The following is a 12125-nucleotide window of genomic DNA, read 5'->3' on the forward strand; positions in this document are numbered from 1 at the left end:
ACTGCCCATCATATGTGTCCAGCAGATCTTAGCAGCTTATCTGCCAAATATAAGCAGATGTTAACACTATCAGGATGTTAATTTGGGGTTAGTTAGCCAGACTGCTTTTAGCATAATTCAAAGCAGCAAAACCAGCACGTGGCAGCCCCTCTCAATCAATCCACTATTAATAGCTTTGCAAACAGGACATTTTCCAAACTGCTTGATCACATTCCATGGCGGAGCATCTTGCTACAGTCATGCCTTCCCACAATATTTTCAAACAAATTTTGCAAAATCACTTGTGCTTTCACATCATGCCTTTAGTTTGCTCCACTACTCCATAGCACAGAAAAGATGTCTCCATTCCCACCACCATTCTTTTTCCCAAATAAAATAAAGGAGGGCATAATAAAGAACTTTCCAGAGGCCATTTTAATGCCTTCCTAAACAGCTAATTTGTAGTCATCAGCTTTTCCCCTTGCCCAAGCTTTTTGCATTGTATACAATAGCTTGGTATTCAACCCAGGGGCCTGGTGTACTGTCAACCATACTCCTGTTTCAATATCTATTCTAAGATATGCACACTTGCAGTTCCTTTCTTTCCTTAGCATCTGAGGTCAGGCTTCAATAATTACTTTTTCCCAGGGATGGTGCCCCGGCAGGACACAGTCTCAGCTGCAGCATCAAGAAGTGACATGCATCATTAGGCCTCTGAAATCCTCCCTGCACAGAGAAGAGGATGCTCTCAGTGGGAGTATCCAGCCACAAGACCATTAATTTCTCACTTTCCTTGAGGCAACTGAGGGAGGATGATATTCATGGTTTTGTTACTTCTCTCGTCTCCTTGGTTTGTGGTATTTACAGATCAGGAATGACTGTACATTTATAAAATACTTGCCTGCATGACTTCCCTCACTCCACTAGATGGTTCAGGAAAAAAGGTCACATTGAAGCCAGGAATTGGGTACAAGAAGCAGCACAATTTTGCATCTTTTCCCCATCATGGCTTTTCACCTCTCACTGGTGCCTCAGCACACAGAGGGGTAACCAGGATGCCACAGTGGGCTAGTTCCACCTCCAGAGAAGGGGAATGGAGGCCACTGGAGACAGTGAGGATCCCTGCATAGTCTCCAAGGACCACCTGCTACTGACAAAGCTCTGCCGTGGACATGGCACTACTTCAAGCCTTTGCTTTGCCTAAATCCTTCTAGGAAACTTTGGGAATTTGCTTTATCTATTTGCTGACCAAAATCTTCATATTCTGCACTTGCACCACTGAGGGAAGATGGAGTGAGCATTCTTTTCCACAGAGCAGATATACTTGGGCTCCTGTCCTGAAGGGAGGACATTAGGTTGAGTGATGGCTTTGGTGGAAAAGTCAGAGGAACACAGCTAAGTTAATTTTGGTGTTTGTTTGGGATATCTGCTGAAGGCATTCATAGTGGATGCATCCCTCTTCCCTAACAAACCAGAGCCAGAATGAAGCTCCCACAAGGACTTGCTGTGGGGACTTGTGTTCCTCATGTTTGCTGAGGAAAGCCCTCAGTGCACAGACATCTTCTTTTCCAGATGGTGACTGAGATGACATTGCAGAGTGGTGCAGGATGAAGTGTGGATCAAACAGAAATCTTTCACTGAGTGAAGCTATGCAAGGACTAAATCACAAGGAGAGACTTATGGCTGGATATGAAAAAGAACAATTCAGAAGGAGGTCTGGCAAAGTCTCTGTAATTAGCCACATGAGATAGCACTGGCTCACACCTGTGACAGAGAAGCTACTCAGAACCCTTCATGCCTCTTTCTGAAGTCTATCCTGATTTCTAAACTTCTCAGCTGAGCCAGTCACTGCAACAGAGAGTCACTGCAGTTAAAAATATTTGATCATGATAGTTAATGTGTCTTGTAATGTGATAATTCTTCCCCCACTGCCCCAGCAACACTGTGTTAATTGAAGCTTGTGGGTCCTATCTTGTAGTAGCAAAATATACAAGCAGCTAAAACAGGGTATTTGTTGGTTTTGCCTATTTAGAGAGAATGGAGTAGGTGGTACATAGGCAAAACATAAGTTAGGAAGATTCAATTACCACTCTCAAACTCACTGAGCCAAATCATTATTTGCAGCAGCAAACTGCTTTAGTAGGACTTTACCCCTTTAGTAGGACTTTCCCCATTCCAGTCTCCTGAGTACTCAGCATAGCTCATCTCCAGCTCTCTGCAATTTGCAGTTCCTTACATTAGACTTCATGGTCCTGTGTTAGATTTGCTCTCTTCCCTTCTCAACCAACCCCTTCTCAGTCAACCCCTGCAGCTGACTGTCTCCATTCTCTATAATATATTACCTTTATATCTGCTGTAATTTATTGGCCCAGAAATAATATAAACAGCTGGAATAATCAGACAACCAAAATGTTACATGGAACAATTATATATATTTTGAAAGTACACAAGAGAACAGAGTATAATTTGTATTTCCAGTAAAATATGTACGACGGTGGTACAACTTGAATATGGATCATCAAATACTTAACACATGAAGATCACAGTATTTTCTTGTAAGTAAAAATGCAAAGGAAGAAGGAATGAATTCCTAGGACAGCAAGGAGGAGCAGTGGGTACATGCTGAAATAGCAGTGTGACATACTCTGCTCCCATTGACAACCCAAGCCATGGGCTCTGGCTGTGTTTCCTGGATGAGGTGCTGCAGTGAAGAATTCATTCCTCTCCCTGGTAATGGAAACACCAGAACAATCAGAGTCCCTTCTCAGACAGCTCCCCTGAGTCAGTGCAGTGGGAACGGCTGCAGGCAACAAGCCCTTTTCATTTCCTGCTCATTCACTGCTCCCTCTGTCACAGCTCTTTAAGTGTCTCGTTTCCTAAGCCTTTTGACCTGGTGAAACAGAGTAATGAAATTTTTGTGAAAGGCTGACTTAGCTCTCAAACATCAGTCACTGGTCGTCATCATGTGAGGTAGAAAAAACTTATTACTAGACCTTTCATGGAATCAGGGCATGAACTACAGGTCACCAAAAGCCAGGGTTATTTTTTTAATAGCTGCAAAAGCCTTCAGGTACAACTGTCACGACCAATTCTCTTTGAAGAGGACCATGAGGACAGCTGACCCCAGAGAGAGCTGGAGAGGATTGTGAAGGGGGTGTGCAAGCTCCAGAAGTCAGCCATACCTTGCAAACTGGATAGCTTTTATCTGGGAAACTTTTCCTAGAGAGAGAGGGGTAAAGTTGGGTGTTTGATGGGCTGTCCAAAGGGATGCAGTCAAGAATATAAAAAGCAAAGAATAATTCATTCTTCTAGCTTTGGGGAAGGATTCGTTTTGGGGTGGGGGGGTGGCTGGATCAGGGTGGGAATTGCACCTCTGAACTAAAGAGAACACTGGAGAATCTTTAAAATCATCTGCACTACTTCAGCTGGCACAGTTAGAAGAAATCAATCTCTGCTTCATCCTCTCTAATTTCACAAATAAAAACATCCACTAAGGGGTAAAAAGTCATATATATTTGTGGCTTGGCAGCATATCACAAGAGTGAGAAGTTGGGTCTACCCTTCCAGCTGTTGCAGATCACTGAATGACAGCAAGGTTTGTCTCCTGGTTTACCTGGTTTACCCTCAGCTGGCAGCTCAGCCCCATGCAGCCAATTCCCACAGGCAGATGGGTGTTCTGCCATCTGCAAGAAAGACCACCAAATATCCCTGAAGCCCTCTGACCCATTTCCAGCAAGGTCTAGAAAAACAAACTGTGTGTGATAACTAATTTGCATGGAAAGCAAGAAACTTAGCTGCAGGGTAAAAACTTACCTGTAAACCCTGTTAAGCCTGGGTGCACATCCTAGGACACCCATCAGCTGGATCAAAGCTGCAGCTGTGATTGGTCTTCCTTCCTTCCTTCCTTCCTTCCTTCCTTCCTTCCTTCCTTCCTTCCTTCCTTCCTTCCTTCCTTCCGCCACTTCCGCCACTTCCGCCACTTCCGCCACTTCCGCCACTTCCGCCACTTCCGCCACTTCCTTCTGCCACTTCCTTCCTTCCGCCACTTCCTTCCTTCCTTATCATCTGTGTGTTATTAGCAGTTTTCAGCACAAATCCAAAACACAGCCCCATGCCAGCTGAAGTAAATTAACTCTATCCCAGCAAAAACCATAGCAAAACAGATTTTTCTCTCACTTCTTTCCAGCAGCTCCAGAGATACCAATATGGCAAATAATCAAGATAAGCAATAAATTCCCAAAATGTTTATCTTGCAGTTATACACTTATTGAAGGCTTCTTGCTCACTTCTGTTTCTCATTTTCTAGTTTTCTGCAAATTGCCTGGATGCTATCCTAATTTCCTGCTGATAATAAGAATTATATTAAAGTACAGATTAAACCTTTTATTTAAAAAGAAATTCTGATATCTATGATACTAAAATAATCTTTCAGGAGTGCAGAGAAACTCACAGAACTACTGAAGAATAGAGAAGATTAACAAGTTCTGAAAGACAATTTAAAAATAGTAATAGAATTTGTGTCTAGAGAGATTCAAGAAAACATTCTGCAAAGACAGGGACAGATGCAGAGCATCTAATAAACATTTCATCCATGGCACATGAGTGATGAGCTACCCTGAAAGGTTTGGGCATTTTGGAAGGCAGGACCAGAGTGAGTGTCATGATGAAATTTATTTCTCATCCTGGGCTCTCAAAAAGTGTCTTAGGAGTGTGCCTTCAAAATGTTAATTAATCTAATGGGAATTTCAGGCTTTGTGATCTACTTCAACAGCTATAATAAGGCATCTCTTACCTAGGTTTGAAGAAGATTGGATTATCATGGGAATTGAAATTTCCATGACATAAGCAGTAAGTCATGATTTTATGCAGGGTGCTATAAATCTCAAATACAAGCATGTCTGCACTGAAAGGTGCCCTTGAATCTCTCAGCTCCACTAGTGTTTCCTGTTTGGCTTACAAAAACTGACATGCCAGCAAATTACTGGGAGGCAGCCTGGAGTGTGAGTTTGAGGTGCTCTGGTGCAGCAGAGCCAGGTCCCTTGGGCACAGAGCTTGAACCAGGGCTGGTGTCATGATGTCCATACCTGACTGCAGCTGCATTTGCAGCTTTCCATGGAAAGGCATTCCTCTATGTACTGACAGAATCAAGTCTTGGAGCTTCCTCAGGAAAATTCTGGAAGATGGTGGTACCAGCTAGGATCTGCACTTACCTCAGGCTGCCTAAAGGCAGGTGTGCCACCATCAGCTGTAAGCAGACTGGATGCACTGGGAGCCAAAATAATTGCCACACTTACATGGAAGTTTTCCAAAGATCCCAGCTTTGTGCAGAATACAGTACTGGGGTTAGACACTAGAAGAAGCTAGAAATTCAGAGTTCCAACAGACCTGTGCAGCTGATAGGCTTGTACCCCATCAAGCCTGAGAGCTGCTTCCCTGCCCTTTAATCGCTATCAGGGACATGTGTTCACCAAAGCAATGTTGAAAAGAAGTGTGAGCCTGTCATCTGACTCTTCAACCTTGGGGCCATCTTTTCCAAGGATTAGAAAGGACTTCGGTGGGAATCTGCCATTTCAAATGGGAGCTGCCTTAGGATCCTCACTCATCACACTCATCACGGGAATGACTCATCCCATACATGGCTAAAATGACGATTAAAAATTGCATTTTGATACATTTTTTTTCTAAAGCATTTCTAAACCCACACATCCATGCCAGACAAACACAAGAACAACCATCAGCAGGCAAGGACCATTCATACACAGCCATATACAGAGAAGGCACACACTCACATGCCTCTCCGGTGTTCAAAACAAACCTGCTTCTCCACTTTGGAAGGTGCAGAAGGCTAAAGTCAACCCAAACCAACACCTAACTCCTTGTATCTTTCAGTAAGAAGAGTCTAACAGGTTCTCACAGCCTCTTTGAAGCCAATGGACCACCCAGCCTCAATGCAAGGCAGGAGTGTTGTGTGTTCTGTTGTGTGTCCATCTCATAATCATTGTAGCACACAGGGCGAAGATGAACTTGTCATTGGCATTATAGTTTATATGGACTGACAACACTGATAAAGACTTCATCAAAAGGATTACTTCATAAAGGAGCTGTCAAGATTTCCTACAACTCATCATTTAGAAGCATGAAAATGAATGTTATCTTTTTGTTTCCCTGATACCTGTGGAGATGTAGCTCTTATAGTAATGCTACCTATGAAAGCACAGATAATTTCTTTTCTGGTATTTGCACTTTGTCTATACTGCATTTAGTTTAATTCACTGAAGTAAGAAGCAAAATCTAAAAGCAAAGAGTCATTATTTTGTCTCCACCCATGTGCCTTCACTTTTTTTGGAAATTATGATTACACTCACCTTGACATCTTCCATATGCTGTGAACACCTGTGTTCAGATGGAAAACTGATCCTGTACTCTTAGAAAAATTGAGCATAACAATTATACTCCATAAAATAATGTAACAGGATTTAAATGTTTAGTAGGAGTGAAATCAGTGTGATTGCCTCTTTTCAATGAACAGGGTTCAGCCTAATCTAGGTGAGAATTAGCTCTCTGCAGTGTCCATGCTAGAGGTAATAGCAGAGCCTGCAATGTTTGGAGGCGTGTCCTGCTGTTTTGATCTTCAAAAAGAGTAGGATAACCTTGTTTTCTTCACTGAAAGTAATGCTAGCCTGTATGGCCAGTCACTTTTTTAAACTTCAGCCTTGCTCTTAGATATCTCCATCACTTTTTTTGTCAGTTGTCTCTCTGCTCTGTTCACCAGGCACAGTAACATTTTTTATCCAAAAACATCTTGCATTGCTTGAGAAGACTCACCCCATCCATCTTTACTGTTTTCTTCAAAGCCTTATTTTCACGACATCTAGAAAAAGTCTGTAAAGAAGCCAGTGCTGAAGGTAACACTTTCTATAACATTTCCAACATCGGAAATGTTTCCGTTCAGATTTCTCAATGGATGAAACACCACAACTCAGCTGTAGTGATGTTTCATTTTGTTCTTCCTGTGCCTCTTGTTCCTGGAAAATATCTACTGGGTAGGCTTTGGAAAGTGTCATTGCAGAAAATTATCTCGCTCTGGTGAAGCAGCAGGGAGAGCACATTTTTCTCTCAGCAAATATTTTTTTGTTTCCCCCAATAGCATTTATTTAATTTTTCAGTGCAAGAGAATGTGGTTTTAGATCCTCTGCCTTAATTTGGATTTTAGAGCTGTTCTAGGGTCTGTTGTGTTTGTGTGAATGTATAGTGACTTACCAGATCTGTTCCATTCTTACATGGAAACTGCACTCACAAGTTCACTGAAGTGCCTCCTGAAGCTTAACAAATTCAAGTATGGTTACTACAAACAAATGAAAAATTATAATAAAGAAAATAATAACCTACCTTAATCAAAGGCCAATAATCTGTTGCAGGAGGATTAGCAAGAAGTTGAGGTTACACAAGAAAGCTTAAGAATCAGTTCTCAGTCATACTGATGAAACTGAATTAAGTGGCTTGAGGGACCCTAGAGTAACTCCCAGTAAAGATATCCTTATTTACATTTGACCAGCTCTGAATGAGGGTGCACATAATATTCCTAATATAAGTATTAATATGGAAATAAGCTTCATTAACTTAATTTCCTGGTAAGAGTGTCCTTTAAGCCAGTGGCAGAAAACTTAATAAAACCCAGTAAAGTTAATAACCCCAAACTTAATAAAACCTATTAAGTAAGAAATTTGACATATTTTCTTACTGAGTATCTTAATAAATCCCTAAGTCTGATAGTATGAAACAGCAAAGAAATGTATTTTTCCAGTAGAGAATTCCCAAGATCTCTCATGCAAATAGAGATACAATGTAAACTGGTAATTAATGTCAACACTGGACAAGATGCAGCAGAAACCAAGAGAAGCACAGTTCTGCTCCAGAACATTTCTTCTGTCTGAAAGTAATGTCAGGCAGCCTTTTTACCTTTCTTTGTATTATATGACAAAGCTGTTGTAAGAATTGTGGGTGTTGGTGGACAAGGAGCTGGACATGACCCAGCAATGTGTGCTCACAGCCCTGGGAGCCAGCAGAGTCCTCAGCTGCACCAGGAGGGGTGTCGAGGGAAGGGATTCACTCCCTCAGCTCCTCTCTCAAGAGACCTCACCTGGAGTTCTGCAGCCAGCTCCGGGGACCCAGCAGGAGGGGACAAAGGGCTGGAGCACCCCTCCTATGAGGACAGCCTGAGAGAGCTGGGGCTGTTTGGCATGGAGGGAAGAAGGCTCTGATCTGCTATCAGCCTTGCAGCGCCCAAAGCACTGAAATGAGAGCTGGACTTTTTACCATGGCCTGTAATTCTAAGACAAGGGGGAATGGCTTCACCCTGAAAAAGTACAGGTTTAAATGAGTTATCAGGAGGAAATTCTTCATTACTGTGAGATGCTGGAACAGGTTGCTCAGAGAATTTCTCTACTTCTTTGTGTGTTCAAGCCATGAGATTGCTGATGTGCCAGCACAACTCGTACTGGCCTTTCTGCCTGAGCAGAAAGAAACCAGACTTCAGGCTTGTAGAATTTGCAGTGTCTGGGAACTGCATTGCTTGCAGTGCTGTGAGAAGTGTCTTGCAACACCTTTCTCTATAGATTTTCCAGTGAGTATCAGGGAACTTCCAATTTGTGCAAAGTGCTACATTAAAAAAAAAAAAATTAACTAATGGGATATTACTGTACTCCATACCTTTTAATTCTAAATGCACAGTGAAAGGTCTGTTTTGATACATGTAATCTGTGAAAAATATCTACTCAAATGCAGTATTCAGATTATTTAGTAGTGTTTAATATTATAATACACAGATCACTTGGAAGATAATGCAATATAAGAAGCAGTTTTGTATAATAATATATAACAGAACTGTAGCCAACAGGATAGAAAAAGAAATTGAAGTTTTAAATGAGGGATGGTCTAAACATACAAAGAAAACCTTCCCAATAAACAGTCTTTTGTCAATTGTCTATACTGTTTATGCTTTAAATAATATTATTATTAATAAGTCAAACATGGAGCAAAGTGTGAGCTGCATTATGAATCTGAATAAAACAATGTCAAGCAGAAGAAAATGAAGTTAGTGTGACATTCTGCCTCCTGCAGCACTCCTACATTCCTAGATCTGCATCCAGCTCACAATGTTTGTAATTAGGATGGAAAAGAGCCATGGACCTTGTGGATTGGATGGATGACCTCAAGCGCAATAACTCTCCACAAAAGCAACATCTCCTTCAATTGTGAGCTGCAATTGATTCTAAGAGGGCCAAAACTGTTGTGTAACAGATGCTCTAAGTGGTATGGATGTTGAAGCAAAGGTCACTCACAGTTTCCTTCCAGTGAGCCAGACGCAAAGTCCACTGATGCCAACATGTCACAGGAGAGCTTTCACAACATGCCTCTGTACATTTCCATTAATTAATCAACCTTATGCAGCTGAGTTTCACAGCAAATAACTGTTAGATGTATCCAATTATTCTAATACAATTGCTCAGAGCCCTTTGTTTTTACAGGCAATGCTGACTGCAGCTTTTCATTGCTCAGGCTGTGGCCTCATCTCTCCCCTGCTCCCTCCACAGCCCCTGGTGCTGCATTCACATCTCCACCAGTGCTGCAGGTCAGTGGTGGCACAAATGGGAGCTTCAAAAGCTTCTCCTCTGCCAAGCCCTTTGGGTTTGCACGCCTGTTGCCAGTCCAGTGCTGCCCATGGGAGCAAACTGGACCTGGGATGAGGTTCTCAGTGGGATTTTTGGCAGCACAGCCTCTGGTCTTGTCTATTTGGTCACTGGAAGATAACCCTTTCTGATGCTTGAAAATTCACACAAAAGCAAGTGGATAAAAATGTTTATGAAACTTGTAGGTTTTCTTCTAACTAAGAAGCATGAGATGTAATCTGTTTTGTCTGTCATGCTTTATTAGCTGTAAGTTTTGTGCAATTCAGTATTCACATTTGACAGTCTTCAACTGAGTCCATATTTATGTAGAGGCCAGTCCTGAGCAATTTTAAAAGCATAGTGCATAAAATTAGAAAATACATCAAAGTCACAGAAAAAAATCCAAATTGTAACACGTTTTCACTTTTTGACATTTTTTCTTCTAAATTTCCTTCTAAATGCTATTTCAAGAGAGCTGAGACATTGACATTAATGCAAATTTTCTTTTAATAGGGAAATTATTTTTCACCGTTTTCATAGCAGATTATACAGCCTCTGGAAAAGGAAAGCAAAGTATGTTTCAGATGAAATAAACTGCACTGTCTGTGTGCACAGCAATACAAGATATTTGCATTCTATACAGATGGCTGAATGCGTACATACATTACTTTACAAAGCAATAAATAATATTCATAGGAGGTATCAATTTTTTACACATTTTATGAAATATGTACAATCTTGTAATTTGTAACTAAGCTTTTGCACATATGCACTTGGCAACTGAAATGAAGGGAGCTGTGTCTTCTGCTGTCCTCAGAGTGCGCTGCTGATAAAGCTGTGGCTTCTCATCCTGCTGTTCTGATTTTTATAAAAGGCAAATACTGCATGGTCTCTTTGAGATATTTTTAAGTGCATATCATGGTAATGGATTGCCACCTTCCTGAATCGATTCCTGGCTTGTTCTAGATTGCCAGAAACTGGTCTTGAATGCACATTCAGAATGATTGGAAGTGCTCAATGATTTTTCCTCCAGGAACAAACAACCGAACTTGAAATGCCCCCCTGGAGTTTAGTGCTCACCACTCCCTCAAAGGGCTCCACTTCTTGGAAAGAGGTGAGTTCTGCCTGGACACTGCTAACTGCTGAGTGAGGGCACAAAATTAGAGTGTTTTTCAACATAGACTCTGTCCCTCAGATGATACTGTGCAGTTTGCCCCTTCCCTGAAATGCAATACTACACTTATAGGGAGAAACACACCCACTTTTCCCAAGTTTTGTTTTGGTCATCAAAAAATTGTTTTTTCCTACAGATTGTCCCTTTCATGGCACATATGAGTGTGTATCAGATCAAGGACCAGTTCCCTTGCTCTTTGCCTTCAGCCTCTGGCATAGATAGAAGAAGTGTAAATACTGTAGGCATGAGATTGGCTTGAGAACTTTCTGGATTTGCTATTACCTTCTTCTGCATGAATCTATGGCAATAAGACATTTTTATTCTGACTATTCCTCCCTATTCAGTGATACATGAGTAACCACATGGCACAGGGGAGACAGGCCATAAATTAGACTTCTGGTCTAGCAGAGCTTGAGCAAGTTGCCCCAAGTGGTCCCACAGGGTCCCTGTGGCCTCTGGGAGTGTTTTCACAGCCAATTCCCCTTATCATGCTAGTGGGGAGTTTGACAACCCCAGAGGGACAAATGAGCAAAGTCCTCAACCACTATCTGAAGAGGTCTCCTGTATGCCTCATTAAGGTGACTTGTGGGGAGTAAAAGACTCATTCTCCTTGTTAAACCTGAGAGCCAACCTAAGGTGACATGAGATGGTGGTGACAGGGCAGCAGCTGGTAAGAATAGAATAATGGGCCATCAGGTACATCCTTCTGCTGGCCAGCAGGGAGACAGGGCTGGACAGAGAAACTCAGATCAGTGTGCTGGGTCTTAGCTGGACAGGCATCAGCCATTTAAAAGTTAGGCATTCAGCCCATGTGGTCAGCTAGAGTTGGTCTGGGAGATGGGAGATGGGGCCTGGGTCTCATGCAAAGGATGGTGTCCAAAACAGGGGTACAGTGTGTGCTGGATGTGCCTGTCCAACTCCATGGATTGGTGAGGATGTGCCTGTCCATCTCCATGGACTGGTGAGGATGTGCCTGTCCATCTCCATGGATTGGTGAGGATGTGCCTGTCCATCTCCATGGACTGGTGAGGACAAGATGGATGCTCAACAAGGCTGAGTGCCTGCTTTTATCAGTGCTGTAGGCAGGAGAGTGGCACCCCACACCTTTGGAACTATGCTTAACTTTGTTGCTGACCTCCAGGGCCAGTGAGCCACCCACTTCTACCTGCTTTGATTTGGGTTTAGGCAATCATACAACACACATAGAAACATCGCCTTAAAAAAAAAATCCTTTAACCCTTTGAAACGTTTTGGACAAGAAGACTTGCTCAATGGACAGGTGTTATAGTCTTCCTTCTCTACCT

This window comes from Zonotrichia leucophrys, chromosome 1, assembly GCF_028769735.1.
Source record: "Zonotrichia leucophrys gambelii isolate GWCS_2022_RI chromosome 1, RI_Zleu_2.0, whole genome shotgun sequence".
Lineage (NCBI taxonomy): Eukaryota > Metazoa > Chordata > Aves > Passeriformes > Passerellidae > Zonotrichia > Zonotrichia leucophrys.